Here is a 23,602-nt window from a genome sequence, read left to right as displayed (position 1 = left end):
GTTTGGGGGTCTGGGATAATGTGAATTAAAGCATGGTATTCCAGTCTTACAATTAAAATTATTTGTGAGGGAGTATTAAAATTACTTATAAGGGATACCTGGGTGGCTCAGTCCATTAAAGGACTGCTTTCAGCTCAGGTCATGATTCCAAGACCCTGGGATGGAGCCCGGCACTGGGCTCCCTTCTCAGTGGGAAGCCTGCTTCTCCCTCTCCCACTGTCTACCCTCTGCCCCCACCTGCTTGTGCTCTCTCTCAAATAAATACATAAAAATTTATAAAATTACTTGTGAAATAACAGTTTTGTATTATTGGCTACAGCTAAGCAAGGGCCTTGAAGTAATTCTTTATCAGAATTCCATTTGTGCTGATTATCAAACTACTTATTAGGATAAATTGGCTTAAAAGAATATGCTGGTGCAAACAGTGAGTCTATTGACACAGAAATTAAGAAATGATCTGTGGCTTCAGTTTTATCCATATAGTTGGAAGCAACTAAACTAGGGGTTAAGTTGTCCCAAACAAACATACAAAACCTGAGGTTAGAATGTTAAACAGGCTACAGTTCATGAGGGGCCTTAATAGGGTGTAGTGAGACATCTGGATTTTATTCTAACTGTAATGAGAAGTCATTGGGGAGATTTTAATATGATCAATCGTTTTGCAATGAAGAATGCATTGGAAAATCTTAGAAGTAAAATCTGGTGACTATACTAAACTGAAATAATGCATATATATGCATAAGCAAGTTTACATCTGCTCATTTTTGAGATTCTCTGGACAGCTGCCTTCACACTTATGACTGCCTCAGGCCCCTTGTTAGCAAGATGTTTTACAATTTATCAAATACTTAATTGTTGTACCTATGATGATCCTCTCTCAGTGCTGAGTTACCTGATTCTCAGTTTTTATAATACTTAAGTTTCTTCCCTCTGTGCCCATTTAAAATAAAAGCAATTACCAAATCACATTTTAACCGGACATTAAATTTTACTTCCCTCAAAATGTCTTGTTTCCATACATAGCCTATCACTAAGAAAATTAAGTAGACTTGAATAGTATCTTATTTTTTTAGAAAATAATGTAGATGACAAAGAGAAAATGCAGAAGTGTGAAACTTTAGCCTGAGTACACTTAAAATGTGCACTGGTCTATTAAAGGAATAGTTGTAGAAAAAAACTTTATGAAGACAGAAATGCACAAAATGTTTCCTAATTTTTCCTTCATTAGATAGTTTATTCTGAAGATTAAACCCACAGTACAAATGTGTCATAACTGACAAACTAAAGTTTCCATTCCTCCAAATCTGATGAAGAATGGTCAATAATAAATGTCAATATTGCTATTAAAATTAAGTAATTTATTTATTTAACCCAAATGGCTGAAACTCTAAATACCTACTTATCTACAGATATTTGATAGTTTTATGGTAGTACTGCCAATTTGGAGTCAGAATGTTAAAAGCATTTACCAAATTTATGCTCAGTAGGTAAATTAAAAAAAAAAATAAATACATTCAATTATTTGAAAGTTTATCTATAGCAGCAATATGTGATGAAATCTAATATCATCCTAGTTTCTTATATTACAGATTGTTAAGAGTATTTCTCAGATTATATTTTGAAGAATATTTACATTGCATAACAAAAGAAAAGCAAATTGTATAATATTCCTAGAGAAGTCTCTTGTTTCTCTTCCTCATTCTTTTTTATTAAAATCTATTTTCCATTTAGAAGACTATTTTCCATTACTTTTAAATACATTTGAAGCATAAATTTAATAGCTGGTTAAAGGCTTGTCATCTTTTATTTTACTCAACCAGCCTCCTCTATGCTGTACATTAAACTATTACCCCCAATTTCTGTTACAACAAGCAATGTAGGGGACGACATCCTTGAACTGTAGGAAAAAATTATCTATGAATTTACTACACTCTCACTACAAATCCAGACTGAAAACTTCAGTACAAATGAAGAGTTAAAATGTGTAGCAGTGAATGTCTTACAATTCAAATTATATAATGAATAAAACAAAAAACCTCAGGGGTGCCTGGCTGGCTTGTCAGTCCAGTGTCTGAGTCTGGATTTCAGCTCAAGTCATGATCTCAAAGATTCTTTAGGTAGAGCCCCAAGTTCTATGGAGCCTGTTTAAGAATCTTTCTCTCCCAGGGCGCCTGGTTGGCTCAGTAGTTTAAGCCACTGCCTTCGGCTCAGGTCATGATCTCAGGGTCCTGGGATCGAGCCCTGCATCTGGCTCTCTGCTCAGCAGGGAGCCTGCTTCCCTCTCACTCTCTCTGCCTGCCTCTCTGCCTACTTGTGATCTCTCTGTCAACTAAATAAATAAAATCTTAAAAAAAAAAAAAATCTTTCTCTCCCTCTCCCTTTGTTCTGCCCCTCACGTCCCCTTTCTAAAGAAAAAAAAGGAAAAAAAAAAAAAAAAAAACCCAAACCGTCATTTCTCAAGATCTATAAAAGCAATAACATTTGAAAAGCATATAAGAGAGGGCACCCGGGTGGCTCAGTTCAGTGCCCTCCTCTTGATTTTGGGTGATATCATGATCTCAGTGTTGTGAGATCAAGCCCCATGTCTGGCTCTGCACCGGGATGGAGGCTGCTTAATATTCTCTCTGCCCCTTTCCCTTCCACACCTCAAATAAATAAATAAATAAATAAATAAATAAAATAATTTTAAAAAGCATATGACAGCACTGTGTCATTCAGTAAATATCTATTCCCTTTCACTACATCAGGTACTATGTTTTTAAGATTTTTAAAAATTTGTTTGATAGAGAGAGCACAAGAAAGGGAAGCAGCAGAGGGAAAGGGAGAAGCACGCTCTCTGTTGAGCAGGGAGCCCAATGCAGGGCTCAATCCTAGGACCCTAGGATCATGACCCATGCCAAAGACAGATTCTTAACCAACTGAGCCACCCAGGTGTCCCTCAGGTACTATTTTTATGCATGTGTGATATTAAGGTAGATTAAAAAATTGTACTCTAAGTGAAATGTATATCCTATCTTGTATTATTTTGAAAAAGACTTCCAAATTCATTCTATAAGACCAGCATTACCCTGATATCAAAACCAAATAAAGACATCACTAAAAAATAAAATGGCAAATCAATATCCCTGATGATCCTGATGCAAAATTCTCAACAAAAGACTAGCCAATGGAATTCAAAAGTGCATTAAAAAAAATCATTTACCACAATCAAGTGGGATTTATTCCTGGGCTGCAAAGGTGATTCAATATTCACAAATCAATCAATGTGACACATCACATCAATAAGAAAAAGGGTAAGAACCGTAGTATTAATATAAACACAAGGAAAAAAATCTGACAAAGTACCATATCCATTTATAATAAAAACCCTCAACAAAGTAGGTTTAGAGGGAACATATGTCAACATGATAAAGGCTGTATGTGAAAAACACACAGCTAACATCACCCAGAGAGCTTTTACCCTGAAGTCAGGAACAAGACAAGATGTCCACTCTCACCATCTTTACTCAACATAGGGCTTGAGGTCCTAGCCACAGTAATCAGATAGCAAAAAGAAATAAAAGGTATCCAAATCAGTAAGGAGGAAGTAAAACTTTAACTATTTGCAGATAACATGATACTATATATAGAAAACCCGATTGACTCCACCAAAAACTGCTAGAAATGGTAAACAAATTTAGCAAATCTGCAGGATACAAAATCAATGTGCAGAAATCTATTACATTTATATACACCGATAATGGAGGAGGAGAAAGAGAAATTAATAATCATTAATGCATTTACAATTGCACCAAAATAGTACATTTGCATGAATAAGCATGAATAAGCACCAAACTAAGAATGAATTTGTGAAGAAGAGCCCTCCATTCAACCTAACAATTTTATGGATGGGTATTAAGAAGGGCGCCTGTGATAAGCCCGGGTGTGGTATATAAGTGAAGAATCGTTAAATTCTACACCTGAAATGAATATTACACTTTATGTTAATTAACTTAAATTTAAAGAAAAACTTGAAACTGTTAAAAAAAAAAAAAACACAATGAGGTATCTGCTTACACCTGTTAGAACACCTAAAATCAAAAGCACACACACAAAGTCTTAGAGAGGATGAGGAGAAAAAGGAACCATCATGCACTGCTCGTAGGAATGCAAACTGGTGCAGCCACTGTGGAGAACACTATGGAGTTTCCTCAAAAAATTAAAAAACAGAACTATCCTATGATCCAGTAATTCCAGTACTGGGCATTTATGGAAAGAATATAAAAACACTAATTTGAAAATATACATGCACCCCCTATGTTTACAGCAGCATTATTTACAGTAGCCAGATTACAGAACCATAAAGAATATCATGCAAAGAGAAATAAGTTTGTCAGAGAAAGACAAATACCAAATGAATTCACTCACATGTGAAATTTAAGAAACAACAAACAAGCAAAGAGGGAAAAAATGAGAGAGGGACAAATCAAGAAATAGACTCTTAATTATAGAGAACAAACATATGATCACCAGAGATGAAGGGAAGGGAGAGGTTAAATAGATGATGGGGCTTAAGAAGTGTACTTACCCTGATGAGCATATAAAATTGTTCGGAAATATTCAGATTAATTGAAAAAATAACCTTGTATTTTGACGGGTACATATTTTCCATTTTTTATATCATCCCTAAATATTTTACATTTTTATAAAAAGATTGCTTTTTAACTCATGAATTTTATTAACTTCTTTCATATAAAAATGATGGTGTTATCAGTCAGCATCTCAGGAAGCATGAACAGACAGAATACAGTATTACAAATCGGTAATCTGCTATTTAAGGACCAGAAAGTCCAAATGGGGATACTGACGGGTCATGTAGTAATTGCAGGAAGCTGCTATCACATTTAGCACTGGAGAATAAAGAGAAGAGTGTGAAACTATTATAACGGTACAATTTGAAGGAGCTTCCCTACTAAGCCCAAAGTCCGACTGCTGAGGAGTGGAAGGGGGCGTTGGCACAGGTATCTCTGAGGGATGGGATGGGGCTGACTCGGGTAGGGAGCTGACTGGTATGAATGGTGCTGGTGACACTGAGGGAGCAGTAAGCAAAGGGAATGGAATGCGTCCCTTCCTTCTCCGGCAATCCCCCGTCCCTTGAGAGCCCTCAACTGGCAAAACCGCAACAAGAAGCCAGCATCATGGAGAAAAATATCAGAGGCCACGTCTAAAGCTGAGGGATAGGAGTTAATAAGCAGTAGAAATGGAAAGCAACTACTAATCTCTAACATTTATCAAATTTCAGGAATTCATAACAGAACATAAAGGAAATTGGACAATGAAAAATTAAATCATATTAGTACTGCAGGTTGGGTTCCCTGAAAAGAATCAGAGATGGTCGTTAGTGAAGGACTTCAGATCAAAACTTGTTCAAGGGAGGAAAAGTAAACAGGAGACGACAGAGAGAAATTGAGTTGAGATACACCCTCAGCCAACTCCAGAGCGAGCTTTGGAACTAGCATTTTTCCTCAATTGTCCCAAGTCAGGTCATGATGGACACATCTTTAAACTCTCTTATTGGTCAGTCATTAGATGCGGTAGATGCGGTCTGTCTTCAAAAAGGATGTTACCTTATGCAATCTGTGCCACTGAAGCAATCCTTAAGGATGCTGAAGATTTCTGGTTGCCTGCCTACCCTGCCCCAACAATTGAGGCAATAGTCTAACACTGGAGGATCTAAGTGACACCCTTTGCGTCCAAGAAGTCAGAATTAACTATTGAAGTTATTTGTAATTACTCCACCGATGCAAGAAATACAAAGATTTGGATATGGCTAAAATAGTAGCTACATATAAAATGGTGGCAACACCAAAATCTGGAAAGACTGAAGAGAAATCCAATCACATTGTTTGTAGGAATATAAAATGCTGCAGCCACAATGGATAGATAAGTTTGGTATTTCCTTATAAAGTTTACCACACAATTACTATATTATTCAGCAAATACATTTGGGCATTTATTTCCGAGAAATAAAAACTTCCATTCAAAAAAAAAACAAAAACACAAAACAAACAAACAAACAAAAAAAACCTGTACAAGAACCTGCAGTAATTTTATTTGTAAAAGCCAAACCTGGAATCATTCCAGATGGACCTTAACAAGTGGATGGTTAAAGAAGATGGTATATGTAAACCATGTAATATTCATCAGCAATAAAAAATAATGAACTATTATTATACATACCCACATAGATTAATCTCTAGGGACTTATGCTGAGGGGAAGGAAAAAAAAAAAGAAGCAGCAGCCAACTCCAAAAGTTTACATGTTGTATGATTCCATTTATACAGTGTTTTTAAAATGAAAACATTTTGAAAATTGAGGACAGTATAGTATTTGCCAGTGGTTAGGGACCCAGGGCAGGAAGGTATGAGAGGGGCTATGGTTATAAAAGGGTAACACAGAGATCACATGGTCTTGGGTCTGTTTAGTACCTTGACTGACATAGGCTACATAAACCTACACAGGTGATAAAATTGTTCAGAACTTATGACACACATAAGTGAATAAAATTAAATCCGGAGAATTTTGGATAAGATTAGTGGATTACATCAATTCCAATATCCTGGTTGAGATAATATAAATTTGCACCATGTTATTGTTGGGGGGACAAAACGCATAAGAGATCTATCTGCATTATGTCTTACTACTGTATGTGAATTTATAATTATCTCAATAATAATTTTAATTAAAAAATATAACAGAAAGATATAGATAACAATGCTTATGTTTATTTTTTTAAATTTATTTATTTTTTTCAGCGTAACAGTATTCATTGTTTTTGCACAACACCCAATGCTCCATGCAATACGTGCCCTCCCTATTACCCACTACCTGGTTCCCCCAACCTTCCACCCCCGCCCCTTCAAAACCCTCAGGTTGTTTTTCAGAGTCCATAGTCTCTTATGGTTTGCCTCCCCTTCCAATTTTTTTTTTTATAAACATATAATGTATTTTTATCCACAGGGGTACAGGTCTGTGAATCGCCAGGTTTACACACTTCACAGCACTCACGATAGCACATACCCTCCGCAATGTCCATAACCCCCTCCCCCTCTCCCAACCCCACGTCCGCCCAGCAACCCCCAGTTTGTTTTGTGAGATTGAGTCATTTATGGTTTGTCTCCCTCCCAATCCCATCTTGTTTCATTTATTCTTCTCCTACCCCCTAACCCCCAGGAAAGAATGTCCAATGGAAAAAAAGACAGCCTCTTCAATAAATGGTGCTGGGAAAATTGGACAGCCACATGCAGAAAAATGAAATTGGACCACTTCCTTACACCACACAAGAAAATAGACTCAAAATGGATGAAGGACCTCAATGTGAGAAAGGAATCCATCAAAATCCTTGAGGAGAATGCAGGCAGCAACCTCTTTGACCTCAGCCATGCAACATCTTCCTAGGAACATCGGCAAAGGCAAGGGAAGCAAGGGCAAAAATGAACTATTAGGATTTCATCAAGATCAAAAGCTTTTGCACAGCAAAGGAAACAGTTAACAAAACCAAGACAACTGACAGAATGGGAGAAGATATTTGCAAACGACATATCAGATAAAGGGCTGGTATCCAAAATTTATAAGGAACTTAGCAAACTCAACACCCAAAGAACAAACAATCCAATCAAGAAATGGGCAGAGAGGGGGGAGGAGTCAAGATGGCAGAGAAGTAGCAGCCTGAGACTACATCAGGTAACAGGAGATCAGCTCGATAGCTTATCTAAACATAGCAAACACCTACAAATCCAACGGGAGAGCCAAGAGAAGAAGAACAGCAACTCTAGAAACAGAAAATCAACCACTTTCTGAAAGGTAGGACTGGCGGAGAAGTGAATCTAAAACGACGGGAAGATAGACCGCGGGGGGAGGGGCCGGCTCCCGGCAAGCGGCGGAGGAACGGAGCACAAAATCAGGACTTTTAAAAGTCTGTTCCACTGAGGGACATTGCTCCAGGGGCTAAACCGGGGTGAAGCCCACGCGGGGCCAGCGTGGCCCCAGGCCCCGCAAGGTCACAGAAGGATCGGGGGTGTCAGAGTGTCGGAGAGCTCGCAGGTATTAGAACGGAGAAACCGGCTGCAAAGACAGAGCCGAGGACTGAACTCTCAGCTCGGGGTTACCTTGAACTGGGCGCGGGCTGGGTGAGCTCGGAGCGCGGCTAGAGGCTGGGGATACGGGAGTGATTGGGTCCTGTCCTCTGGGGGCGCACTGAGGAGTGGGGCCCCAGCCTCTCGGCTCCTCCGGGCCGGAGACTGGGAGGCCGCCATTTTCATTCCCGTCCTCCGGGACTCTACGGAAAGCGTTCAGGGAACAGAAGCTCCCAAAAGCGAACCCGAGCCGATTACTTAGTCCGGCTGCCGGTAAGGGCGGTGCAATCCCGCCTCGGGCAAAGACACTTGAGAGTCACTACAACAGGCCCCTCCCCCAGAAGATCAACAAAATATCCAGCCAGGACGAAGTTCATCTATCAAGGAGAAAGCAGATTCAATTCCTAAGACAGCAGAGCAATTCCAGAGGAGGAGAAAGCAAAGCACGGAACTCATGGCTTTCTCCCCATGATTCTTTAGTCTTGCGGCTACTTCAATTTTTTTTTCTTTTTTCAATTTTTTATTTTTTTTTCTTTTTTCAATTTTTTTTCTTTTTTCTTTTTTTCTTCTTCTGCTAAATTTTTTTAAAAACTTTTACCCTTTTCTTTTTTAACGTTTTTTGACTAGTTCATCTAAATATATATATTTTTTCTTTTTTTATTTTTATTTGTTTTATTTTTTTAATTTTTTCTTTTTTTTTTTTTTTTCTTTTTTTCTTTTTTTTTTCAGAACCTGTTTTTTATCCCCTTCCCCCCCCCCCCCACAATTTGGGGTCTCTTCTGATTTGGTTACAGTGCATTTTTCCGGGGTCTTTGCCACCCTATTAGTAGTTTATTTGCTCCTTCATATCCTCTTATCTGGACAAAATGACAAGGCGGAAAAAATCACCACAAACAAAAGAACAAGAGACAGTACCGAAGGCTAGGGACCTAATCAACACAGACATTGGTACTATGTCAGATCAAGAGTTCAGAATGACAATTCTGAACATTCTAGCCGGGCTCGAAAAAGGCATGGAAGATATTAGAGAAACCCTCTCTGGAGATATTAAAGCCCTTTCTGGAGAAATTAAAGAACTAAAGTCTAACCAAGTTGAAATCAAAAAAGCTATTAATGAGGTGCAATCAAAAATGGAGGCTCTCACTGCTAGGATCAATGAGGCAGAAGAAAGAATTAGTGATATAGAAGACCAAATGACAGAGAATAAGGAAGCCGAGCAAAAGAGGGACAAACAGCTACTGGACCATGAGGGGAGAATTCGAGAGATAAGTGACACCATAAGACGAAACAACATTAGAATAATTGGGATTCCAGAAGAAGAAGAAACAGAGAGGGGAGCAGAGGGTCTATTGGAGAGAATCATTGGAGAGAATTTCCCTAATATGGCAAAGGGAACAAGCATTAAAATCCAGGAGATGCAGAGAACCCCCCTCAAAGTCAACAAGAATAGGTCCACACCCCGTCACCTAATAGTAAAATTTACAAGTCTTAGTGACAAAGAGAAAATCCTGAAAGCAGCCCGAGAAAAGAAATCAGTAACATACAATGGTAAAAATATTAGATTGGCGGCAGACTTATCCACAGAGACCTGGCAGGCCAGGAAGAGCTGGCATGATATATTCAGAGCACTCAATGAGAAAAACATGCAGCCAAGAATACTCTATCCAGCTAGGCTATCATTGAAAATAGAAGGAGAGATCAAAAGCTTCCAGGACAAACAAAAACTGAAAGAATTTGCAAACACCAAACCAGCTCTCCAGGAAATATTGAAAGGGGTCCTCTAAGCAAAGAGAGAGCCTAAAAGTAGTAGATCAGAAAGGTACAGAGACAATATACAGTAACAGTCACCTTACAGGCTACTAATGGCACTAAATTCATATCTCTCAATAGTTACCCTGAATGTTAATGGTCTAAATGCCCCAATCAAAAGACACAGGGTATCAGAATGGATAAAAAAACAAAACCCATCAGTATGTTGCCTACAAGAAACTCATTTTAGACGCGAAGACACCTCCAGATTTAAAGTGAGGGGGTGGAAAACAATTTACCATGCTAATGGGCATCAGAAGAAAGCTGGGGTGGCAATCCTTATATCAGATCAATTAGATTTTAAGCCAAAGACTATAATAAGAGATGAGGAAGGACACTATATCCTACTCAAAGGGTCTGTCCAACAAGAAGATGTAACAATTTTAAATATCTATGCCCCTAACGTGGGAGCAGCCAACTATATCAACCAATTAATAACAAAATCAAAGAAACACATCAATAATAATACAATAATAGTAGGGGACTTTAACACTCCCCTCACTGAAATGGACAGATCATCCAAGCCAAAGATCAACAAGGAAATAAAGGCCTTAAATGACACACTGGACCAGATGGACATCACAGATATATTCAGAACATTTCATCCCAAAGCAACAGAATACACATTCTTCTCTAGTGCACATGGAACCTTCTCCAGAATAGATCACATCCTGGGTCACAAATCAGGTCTCAACCGGTATCAAAAGATTAGGATTATTCCCTGCATATTTTCAGACCACAATGCTCTGAAGCTAGAACTCAATCACAAGAGGAAAGCTGGAAAGAACCCAAATACATGGAGACTAGACAGCATCCTTCTAAAGAATGAATGGGTTAACCAGGAAATTAAAGAAGAATTGAAAAAATTCATGGAAACAAATGATAATGAAAACACAACAGTTCAAAATCTGTGGGACACAGCAAAGGCAGTCCTGAGAGGAAAATATATAGCGGTACAAGCCTTTCTCAAGAAACAAGAAAGGTCTCAAGTACACAACCTAACCCTACGCGTAAAGGAGCTGGAGAAAGAACAAGAAAGAAACGCTAAACCCAGCAGGAGAAGAGAAATCATAAAGATCAGAGCAGAAATCAATGAAATAGAAACCAAAAAAACAATAGAAAAAATCAATGAAACTAGGAGCTGGTTCTTTGAACGAATCAATAGGATTGATAAACCCCTGGCCAGACTCATCAAAAAGAAAAGAGAAAGGACCCAAATCAATAAAATCATGAATGAAAGAGGAGAGATCACAACTAACACCAAAGAAATACAGACAATTATAAGAACATACTATGAGCAACTCTACGCCAACAAATTGGCCAATCTGGAAGAAATGGATGCATTCCTAGAGACATATAAACTACCACAACTGAACCAGGAAGAAATAGAAAACCTGAACAGGCCCATAACCAGTAAGGAGATTGAAACAGTCATCCAAAATCTCCAAACAAACAAAAGCCCAGGGCCAGACGGCTTCCCAGGGGAATTCTACCAAACATTTAAAGAAGAACTAATTCCCATTCTCTTGAAACTGTTCAAAAAATAGAAATGGAAGGAAAACTTCCAAACTCATTCTATGAGGCCAGCATCACCTTGATCCCAAAACCAGACAAGGATCCCACCAAAAAAGAGAACTACAGACCAATATCCTTGATGAACACAGACGCAAAAATTCTCGCCAAAATACTAGCCAATAGGATTCAACAGTACATTAAAAGGATTATTCACCACGATCAAGTGGGATTTATTCCAGGGCTGCAGGGTTGGTTCAACATCCGCAAATCAATCAATGTGATAGAACACATTAATAAAAGAAAGAACAAGAACCATATGATACTCTCCATAGATGCTGAAAAAGCATTTGACAAAGTACAGCATCCCTTCCTGATCAAAACTCTTCAAAGTGTGGGGATAGAGGGCACATACCTCAATATTATCAAAGCCATCTATGAAAAACCCACCGCAAATATCATTCTCAATGGAGAAAAACTGAAAGCTTTTCCATTAAGGTCAGGAACACGGCAGGGATGTCCATTATCACCACTGCTATTCAACATAGTATTAGAAGTCCTAGCCTCAGCAATCAGACAACAAAAAGAAATTAAAGGCATCCAAATTGGTAAAGAAGAAGTCAAACTATCACTCTTCGCAGATGATATGATACTATATGTGGAAAACCCAAAAGACTCCACTCCAAAACTGCTAGAACTTGTACAGGAATTCAGTAAAGTGTCAGGATATAAAATCAATGCACAGAAATCAGTTGCATTTCTGTACACCAACAACAAGACTGAAGAAAGAGAAATTAAGGAGTCAATCCCATTCACAATTGTACCCAAAACTATAAGATACCTAGGAATAAACCTAACCAAAGAAACTAAGAATCTCTACACAGAAAATTATAAAGTACTCATGAAAGAAATTGAGGAAGACACAAAGAAATGGAAAAATGTTCCATGCTCCTGGATTGGAAGAATAAATATTGTGAAAATGTCTATGCTACCTAAAGCAATCTACACATTTAATGCAATCCCTATCAAAATACCATCCATTTTTTTCAAAGAAATGGAACAAATAATCCTAAAATTTATATGGAACCAGAAAAGACCTCGAATAGCCAAAGGAATATTGAAGAACAAAGTCAAAGTTGGTGGCATCACAATTCCGGACTTCAAGCTCTATTACAAAGCTGTCATCATCAAGACAGCATGGTACTGGCACAAAAACAGACACATAGACCAGTGGAACAGAATAGAGAGCCCAGAAATCGACCCTCAACTCTATGGTCAACTAATCTTCGACAAAACAGGAAAGAATGTCCAATGGAAAAAAGACAGCCTCTTCAATAAATGGTGCTGGGAAAATTGGACAGCCACATGCAGAAAAATGAAATTGGACCACTTCCTTACACCACACACGAAAATAGACTCCAAATGGATGAAGGACCTCAATGTGAGAAAGGAATCCATCCAAATCCTTGAGGAGAACGCAGGCAGCAACCTCTTCGACCTCAGCCGCAGCAACATCTTCCTAGGAACAACGGCAAAGGCAAGGGAAGCAAGGGCGAAAATGAACTATTGGGATTTCATCAAGATCAAAAGCTTTTGCACAGCAAAGGAAACAGTTCACAAAACCAAAAGACAGCTGACAGAATGGGAGAAGATATTTGCAAACGACATATCAGATAAAGGGCTAGTATCCAAAATCTATAAGGAACTTAGCAAACTCAACACCCAAAGAACAAACAATCCAATCAAGAAATGGGCAGAGGACATGAACAGACATTTCTGCAAAGAAGACATCCAGATGGCCAACAGACACATGAAAAAGTGCTCCACGTCACTCGGCATCAGGGAAATACAAATCAAAACCACAATGAGATATCACCTCACACCAGTCAGAATGGCTAAAATTAACAAGTCAGGAAATGACAGATGCTGGAGAGGATGTGGAGAAAGGGGAACCCTCCTCCACTGTTGGTGGGAATGCAAGCTGGTGCAACCACTCTGGAAAACAGCATGGAGGTTCCTCAAAATGTTGAAAATAGAACTACCCTATGACCCAGCAATTGCACTACTGGGTATTTACCCTAAAGATACAAACATAGTGATCCGAAGGGGCACGTGTACCCGAATGTTTATAGCAGCAATGTCTACAATAGCCAGACTATGGAAAGAACCTAGATGTCCATCAACAGATGAATGGATCAAGAAGATGTGGTATATATACACAATGGAATACTATGCAGCCATCAAAAGAAATGAAATCTTGCCATTTGCGACGACGTGGATGGAACTAGAGCGTATCATGCTTAGTGAAATAAGTCAATCGGAGAAAGACAACTATCATATGATCTCCCTGATATGAGGACATGGAGAAGCAACATGGGGGGGTAGGGGGATAGGAGAAGAATAAATGAAACAAGATGGGATTGGGAGGGAGACAAACCATAAATGACTCTTAATCTCACAAAACAAAGTGGGGGTTGCTGGGGGGAGGTGGGATTGGGAGAGGGGGAGCGGGCTATGGACATTGGGGAGGGGAGGTGAACCATAAGAGACTATGGACTCTGAAAAACAACCTGAGGGTTTTGAAGGGTCAGGGGTGGGAGGTTGGGGGAACAGGTGGTGGGTAATGGGGAGGGCACGTTTTGCATGGAGCACTGGGTGTTGTGCAAAAAGAATGAATACTGTTACGCTGAAAAAATTAATAAAAAGGGAAAAAAAAAAAAAAAGAAATGGGCAGAGGACATGAACAGACATTTCTGCAAAGAAGACATCCAGATGGCCAACAGACACATGAAAAAGTGCTCCACGTCACTCGGCATCAGGGAAATACAAATCAAAACCACAATGAGATATCACCTCACATCAGTCAGAATGGCTAAAATTAACAAGTCAGGAAATGACAGATGCTGGAGAGGATGCAGAGAAAGGGGAACCCTCCTACACTGTTGGTGGGAATGCAAGCTGGTGCAACCACTCTGGAAAACAGCATGGAGGTTCCTCAAAATGTTGAAAATAGAACTACCCTATGATCCAGCAATTGCACTACTGGGTATTTACCCTAAAGATACAAACGCAGTGATCCAAAGGGGCACGTGTCCCCGAATGTTTATAGCAGCAATGTCTACAATAGCCAAACTATGGAAAGAACCTAGATGTCCATCAACAGATGAATGGATAAAGAAGAGGTGGTATATATACACAATGGAATACTATGCAGCCATCAAAAGAAATGAAATCTTGCCATTTGCGACGATGTGGATGGAACTAGAGGGTATCATGCTTAGTGAAATAAGTCAATCAGAAAAAGACAACTATCATATGATCTCCCTGAAATGCTTATGTTTAGACATGAGCAAAACCCCTGTGAGATACATTAATCAGAGAAGAAGCTAAAAAGACATTAGGTTTTAGACATTTTTAGGCCATTTGTTTGATATGTAGAAGAATGAAGAACACACACTTGACCACTACAGCTGATACACACCATTATAGATTTTTCTTCCCTACCTCTTGGATGAGGTCATAAACTCCCTTGAAAGTTCGATTCTTTTTTGACCTTATTCATCTTCTTACTTCTAGAATTTACCCCGTTACTTGCATACAATTCCTGATAAAGAAGTGTTTGCTGACTAAATGAGTGATTTAATCAATAAGTCTACTGATAGAGGATAATATACAAATCACTGTATAAGACTGAAAATGGTGGAATATCTTTATAGTTAGGGAAGTTAATAGGATTAGATTGAATGTAAACAAAGTTTTGATAGCAGGTTAGTGGAAATGCTGAAAATTAATTTGACTTAAACTTTTGATTGATGAAGTAGGGTTTCCATTGTAGATTTTTTAAAAAGTAGTATTATACATCTAGCTATATTTATGCACTGAAAGAATAAATTTGGCATGCTTAGATTTGCTTTCCCTAGGTTTCTGATCTAAATTTTTAGCTTTACCATCTATACCATTGTCTAGGACTCAGGAGGAATTTTTCAATCCTCCCTCTCTCTTACCAAATATATCAGATTGGTTTACAATCTCTTCTTGATATGTTTCAAATTGTTTCTTTATCTCCATCCTTACTGTCATTCTTCAAATTCTTTCACATTATATATCAGCTAAACTAGAGCAATCATCTCCAGACTTGTATGCCTATTGGAAATCTCCTCAGTTTCAAATCCATCTCTTGTACGGCCAAAAGAATTAGTTTTCTAAAACACAGATCTGACCAGGTTATACTACTGTTCAGAGGGCTTCAATAGCATTTCTTCTCAGAAAATGTGTCAGGAATTTTATGGAAGAAAGTATTCGTTTTTGGTTAAGTTGGTCTCTATCACTCTAATATTAATGCTATTCAATATCTTAACTGTATGTTAAAACCCGTCATTTAACATGCCCTGCCATCTTCAAAAAGATATGCTTTGATTTTCTGATTATATTAGTGTTGTTGTTTCACATGTCATTGCATTCTTCAGAACTGAACTCAAAATAAATTTTAACTATTATCCTTTTAAAATTCATTCTTTCTAAAACCCTTTGTTTACATATTCCTTCTATATAGCATAAGTACAGTCTAAATATTTTCTTCTTCAAGTTTTTATTTAAATTCCAGTTAACATTACAGTGTAATATTAGTTTCAGGTGTAGAATTTAGTGATTCATCACATGCACACAACACCCAGTGCTCATCACAAGTACCCTTCTTTAGTTTAACTCTTAATAAATGCTATCCTTGATTTCTGTAAAACCATGAAAGAAGAGACAATATCTTACTTATTTAGCATTTGAAGAAAGTCTAACATCCACTGAATTGAACTGAATATAATTTATTCATTTTTTCAATAATTTATGAAGTACCTACAATTCATATTATAGGTATTAGAGTGGACAATCAATAAAAGATAAGAAGTCCCTTCCTTCATCTAGTATTCATTCTAGTGGGAGAAACAAACAATAATTAATGAACATGTAGTAATAAGTCAGACACTGAAAAGGGCTATAAGGGAGTAAATAGAGAATATTAAATTGAATTCATCAATGATTATCAAGAGTTAAAACATTTTTCTACAAAAAAGTTGACATGTTCATATTTCTGGGTTTGTTTTCTAAATGTGTGTTTAGTATTGAGGGTAATAGAACTATCACAAATTCTGTGACTGTTGGAAATTTTTTAAAGAGGTATTTCAATGGGATAAAGAAATAAAAATCTTACTGATAAAATGGCATAATGCAGCAGACCACCAGATTCTAATGTTCTTTCTCTACTTATGGCAAAGCCTTTTGCACTGGTGGTGGGTAATAGGGAGGGCACGTACTGCATGGAGCACTGGGTGTGATGCCAAAACAATGAACACTGTTATGCTGTAAATAAACAAATAAAAAAAATTTTAAAAAAAATACAATATGAAAATCAAGATCAAGTTATCTTCTGAATGTTTACCTCATATTGCTATAATTACATTGTTAGATTAAAAGGGTTTTGACAAGAGAGTAGAATGACTGCAAATTTAGGGGCTATGGGAGGAAGGTTTTCAAGATATCAAAAGTTAAGAAAAGAAATATACTTGGTTATATAAAACTTTGTTTCAGAGTAAGATAGAAGAATTTGAGTTTCCTAACCTTCTTTCCTCCCAGATCCACCTAATACACAAACATGCATGGATCACTGCCCTCTGGTGAAAACTCAGAAACTAGCGGAGTGACTCTTACACATCAGGAGAATGAGAAAATACTCAGATCAAAACAGGAAGGAAAAGCAAAACACACTTTACCAAAAACCCCACCCCTGACACAGCACTTTGGAAGAATCTGAAGAGAATCTCCAGCTCCCAGTTTCTCCCTGAGGAGTGAAGAGTTTGGACTGCGTATCTAGGGTCCAACTTTTTTTTTTTTTTTTTTTTTTAATAGGCACCAGCACGGCCGAATGCACAACCCTGACGTGAAGACTAACTGAGCCACCCAGGTAACTCCAGTATCCCAACTTTTACAGCTGCCACCTAAAGGTCAGGCTCACAAATCGTACAGTTTGTAGGCCAACAAGGCTTGGCATTTGTGAGTCCCTCAGGGACAAACTACATAAAGACATAATTTTTAAATGGGCACATGAAAACTTTCGGTGGCTATTTCTCTGTGCTGAGCCCAGAGGGATCAAGCAAAAACACCAAATTCCCAGTTTCTCCCCCTCTAGGGGAGAAACTGCATGTTTTCCCAGCTGATGCCCAAGGTTGGGCATTTAATCAGCCTCTGTCTGAGAGCTAGTCAAGATCCTCCTGGGGGTCTGAACAAACTGGCAGCACTTCACTGACTTCTCTTCCTATTACTCCAAAAATAAAACCAAATCTGCTTCTCCCTGGAAGGAGCTTCTCCACAACCCTAGTGCCCCAAATTTTAAGGTGGTCGCCTGAGGGCCTCACTCCAAATCACCAAGGTCTGAGAGGTGATGGGATCTACTGTTCATGAGACCCTGAGGACCACATTAAACAAAGAAGTTTTAACAAATTTAGAATGAATGAAACATTAAGCATCTCTTCCAAACACAATGGTATGAAACTAGAAATCAGCAAAAGAAAGAAAACTGGAAAATTCACAACTATGTGGAGATTTAACAATACACTCTTGAATAAATGATGGGTAGAGGAAGAAATCAAAGTGAAATCAAAGATATAACTTGAGAAAAACATTGAAACACATCATAGCAATACCTATGGGATCCAGTAAAAGCAGTTCTAACAGCAATAAACAGTATATTAAGAAAAAAAGATATCTCAAGTAACTTAACTTTATACCTCAAGAAACCAGAAAAAGAAGAATAAGCCCAGAGTTAGTAGAAAGAAGGAAATAACAAAGATCAGAGCAGAAATAAACAAAGACTAGAAAGTTGTAGGATACAAAACCAATATATAAAAATCAGTGATGTTTTTATACACTAAGAACAAGCTGTCAGAAAGAAAGACTTATAAAAACACTCCCATTTATAATAACATAAAAAAATAAAGCATTTAGGAATAAATTTAACCAAGAAGGGAATCAATTTCAAGTTGGCTAACATGGTAAAATTAGTTTCAGGTTTAGAATTTAGTGACTAATCACTTACATATAACACCTAGGGGTCATCACAAATGCCTTCCTTAATACCCATCACCCATTTAGCCCATCCCCTGTCCATCTCTCCAATAATTTGTATTTTTTCAGAGTATTTACATGCTACCAGAATGAATAGCATAGGTATTAATTTTTTAAGTGTTTGTTTTCTAATACCACAATATATGTGTAATAAACCAAATCGTTTGGGGATTAAGATAACAACCATGTATTATCCCTGTAAATGCACAGATCTTGGCTCAGATGGGTTCTACAATTTTCTGGTCTCTGTAAGACTCAATCACATATGTGGAATGATGGTCTTGACCAGGAATGACCAAGCTTTTTCCACAAGCTTCTCATACTTCAGAAATGTTATGTGAGCTTATCCTCATGATGGAAGCAGAATTCTAGGAAAGATAGCAGAATTTGCAAGGCCTTTAAGGCACATTATCTATGATATTCTATTGACCAAAGCAAAACCAAAGGCCACTCAACTCCAAAGAGGAATACAGAGACTCTCTCTCTAGGTGTCTAGGTGGGAGAAGATGCGAACTCATTTTTCAAAAATATGAGTGTAGGAAAAATACAGAGAACTGGGGTGATTTGTATCATCAGTTCACCACAAAATGTTTGGAAAATAGCTCTAACTATTAAATATCTGGCTATAACTTCAGAATCAAAATGTAAACTAATTTAGCAATGTTTTTTTTTCTTTGTTAATAAAAAAACTAAGATAACATTTTTACTATTTAAATAAGTCACATTTAATTTAGTGGTCCCATATGGAATAAAGATTATACCTCTCTAATTAAATTTCATAAGTATTAGCATATTATTAACATATTAATGCAGATACCAATAATACATATGTCTGTGAATGAAAATGCATTCCATATATCTGTCTTCTCCCTAAAGTGTACAATTTCAAACAATTAGGTGGTACTTAAAATTGAATATAGGTGCACCATAGACGGGTTCAGAATCCCAATTCAATACTCTACCATTTTGGATCCCATAACATCAGTGCATGATGATGCTATTTACAAAAATTTGTAAAATATAATGGCTGTGATCAGCTATGTGTATATATATATATATATATATATATATATAATTCATGAGGACAATTTGCAAGCATTTTTGATGTACGATGTATGAAGCAAGTCTATTTTTCGTTTGCATTTTACAATAACTATTATGAATAATTTTTAATTTTGTCCGTTTTAAAATAATCAAATTAAGATTTGTATATCATTAACCATACTGAAGTAATTTACTTCCAGTGATTTACTTACCATTATTAGTTATCTTAACAGTGTCTGGAATGCATCTAAGAGCAAGTGTTAGAGTATTAAAATAAGCCATGGTACTGTTGTTCCATAGGAAGCAATTTTAAGTGGAGAACACTAATTTTATAGAAAGATTCAGTATAAGGGGTGCCTGGGTGGCTCAGCCAGTTAAGCATCTGATTTCAGCTCAGGTCATGATCTCAAGGTGGTAGGATTGAGCCCAGCATCAGGCTCCCTGCTCAGCAGGGAGTCTGCTTATCCCTCTGCCCCTTCCCTTGCTCATTCGCTTTCTCAAATAAATAAAAATCTTTAAAAAAAATTAAAAATTAAAAAAGTAAAAGATTCAGTAAGAACAAATTACCAAAACTAGTCCAACTAAGATACATCAGACTTATAACCATTTCCCTTCTTAAATTCATTTGAGAATGAATTTCTTCCATTTTTAAATGTTACAATTTTTAAAACAAGAATTAAAAGGAATCTACTTGAATAATTCAATAATAATCTTACGTTTTTCAGCAATCTAAAGAAAAATTTTCATCTTTACATAAAGAAAACTTTCACTATGACCTGGAAGTGTCTTTGTAATGTAGTGTTATTAAAGAGATCTAAAATAATCAGGGTCGTACTTTGAGGTGGTTTGGAAGCACCAATAGGAGGCAAAACCTCAAATAATTTAATCTGTGACCCATTAAGAAGGAGCACAGATAGGAAGGAAATAAGGATAACTGATAATTCTGGTTATATAGGACAAATAGAGAATTAGTGATGGATATCTGACTGGAAGCCTAGAAGGCCAGAATATCCATCATGAGTCATGAAAATATCTTTCCTATTATGCTTATTTCTCTACTACTAGTGAAAATATGCCACTCTTCTATGATTCAAGTTTGTCAAACTATCTTGGCCTTTTCTTGTTAATCTATAAATGTGGAATCCTTATCTGAATGACAAAGAAAGAAACCATTCTCTTAAAGATGCTTGTGCAAAAATTATGCAAATTGAAAAAGGAAGCATATTTTTGAAAATCAGGCCATATATTTATTCAAATTAAATTATATATGTTCAGTTTACTTTTATTTATTGTTCATTCTATTCACTGAATTCTAAATATTCTGTAAACTCAACAAAACTAGTATGTTGAACCACAAAAATTTTATTTTGGCCTAAATGATGGTGTTAAATAGCAAACCTTATATAAAGTGTTTTTCACATGTAATAATAGCTAATATATCATATATAATATGTAGCATTAAATGCAAATGACGTCCTAGGCCACATATGAATTTTTCTTGTTACAGTATTATTAGTGGGATGGGAAAGACTATCATAGTTTATGCTAAGTCATTCACGGCTTTTAAATACTAAATAGAACTAGAAATTCTCCTTACTACACTTTGATTACATTATGAATTAAATTACCATAGTACTTTATAATAACAAAGAGAAAAGGAAAGAAAATTTCATGAGACTATTGGAATCTTCATCCACGATTAGTGAAAGTTTGTTTCCACTAAATAAAATGAAAGGAAACCAGAGGAGACAAAATAAAATTTCTTAAAATGTTCAGTGTCTTGATTTAAACTGTAATTATTAATACTTGCATATTAATACTGACATAACATCAAGCAATTTTTGAGCAGGACAAATTTTGGAGCTTCTGTATTCCAATATCCTCAATGTTACTGGTGAAAACCCTAGGTAACACAAAAGCAAAGTGACTTATCCAAAATCACACATTTGGACTTCACTTATAGCCAACAATAAAACCAGAATTATCTGATTACAGAAATCCTCTTCTGGAAGCCTTATATTTTTACAACATTTCTTACCCTCTACATTTGTTTTAACTATTGGAAACCTAACAAATAGAGTCATAATATTTATTTTGTGAGCAACTATAAGGATAGACAATGTGAAATTATGTTTGGCAAAATAAATAAGTATCCAGCACTCAGTAAATACTTGTCTTCTCTTAACCACTATGAAGATAATAGTAACTCATGAAGAACCTAAAGTTTGAGAGGAAGACTAATTTGAAATTCTTAAATTCAAGTTTGAGACCCATAATAACTACCCATTAGTTGATCAAGCAGAGTGAACCAGAAATATTTTTCAGGGAAGATGTGATTTAATTAAAATAAATGGACATGGAAATTGCATTACAAAGCATTAATACTCTATGTTTAATATTATCTTGAGTCTACTTTTCAGCCAATCAAAGACATCCTCCTGAATCACAGCTATTACATTAGGACTGAGTAACTGAAGGAAGGTTCCACAAAAGTGGTGTGATTTTGGGCTGGTTTCTACAAAATCCATTATCCTACACAACCTGTATTGCAAGTATTCCTACTTGCCAACATTTGTCTACAAATGAGAATCTAGGTAATAATTAGTTTAGAGGTAGTCTAAAAATATCTCAATAGCCATACTATATGAGAATTTAGGGCTATGTATGCACATACATGAAAAAAAATAGCATGCTTTTTTACTATTAGGCTTATAAACTTACACAGGACACTAGAATTTACAATCTCCAAAATAATTGCAAATATTTATCTAATATCTTTATTCATCTAAGCTATTTATATAGAATGAAAACATGCTAAATAAACTAGAACTCAAAGATTATTAAAGGCTTTGGCTATGTTTTAAAGTAATGTAAACAGTAATAACACTCTTCATTATGGACAACATGAATTGCACTGAGTTAAATATTTTAGAAAAAAAAGATTTTCACTTTCTGAGGTTGTTTTGTAGTTACTACTAAATGTACATCTAGAAACCCATTGCTTTAGCATTTAAACTCTTGTGCCAAATTCAAATATTAGGTTATTCTAGATCCATCTGGAAACATGTATTCCAAAGGTTTTATAAAATTTAAAGATTCTTTCAACAGCAGGATGCAAGACAAAGGGCCTCAGAGAGATGAAAAGCAGAACTCTGTTACTTGTAGCTTTAAATAAGAGAAGTTTATCATAAGGACTACACAGAGGTTGCATCACAGAATAGGATAATAGAAAGCTGGAGTTAATAGGGGGCAATTTATGTATGGCAAGTGTAAATGGGCTAGCTAAAGTTTCACAGGCTCCCTATGGTTTGGCTAATTTTAATGATTTCATACTCTCTAGCACATGAGTGTTGAGTACTGGGCCTCAGGCAATTAAGACAGGTTACAGTGGTCCTGAAGTCTAGAAGCTGACTTATTAGGGAAGCAGTTGGGGTATGGAATTAATCAGTCATCTCAAGATGCTCAAGGAGAATCCAGCCAGAGCTTCAAAACTGGGTCAAGACAATGCTTAAAAACATCAACAAAAATATGTATCATATATCAAATGATTATCCAAGTGCAATGATAGAAAACAGTCCCCAATTCTGAATACTGCGAATAAACTATATAGATTAAATGAAAAGTATTGAAAATGATTAAACAGACTAAGATAAAACCTAAAAAATGAAACAAATGCATGCTTTGATCTGAATAGAGATAATAGAAATTATAGATCCCCTCCCCAAGCAAAAGAAATATAATCATGTAGCTATCCCAAAAAGTTATTCATGACAAATAAGAATCTATAATTTTCTCAAATTATATCCTTCCCACTTTATAAAACACCATAAAGCTAAAATATACTTTAATGTGACTTTAATAGGGGTGCCTGGGTGGCTCAGTCAGTTAAGCCTCTGCCTTCTGCTTGGGTTATGATCCCAGGGTCCTGGGATCAAGTCCCACATGGAGCTCCTTGCTCAGTGGGGGCCATAATTCACCTGCTCCCTCTGTCCCTCCCCCACTCCTGAGT

This window comes from Meles meles, chromosome 17 (assembly GCF_922984935.1).
Source record: "Meles meles chromosome 17, mMelMel3.1 paternal haplotype, whole genome shotgun sequence".
In the NCBI taxonomy this organism is placed as follows: Eukaryota; Metazoa; Chordata; class Mammalia; order Carnivora; family Mustelidae; genus Meles; species Meles meles.
Note: the sequence above shows the minus strand (reverse complement) of the source record.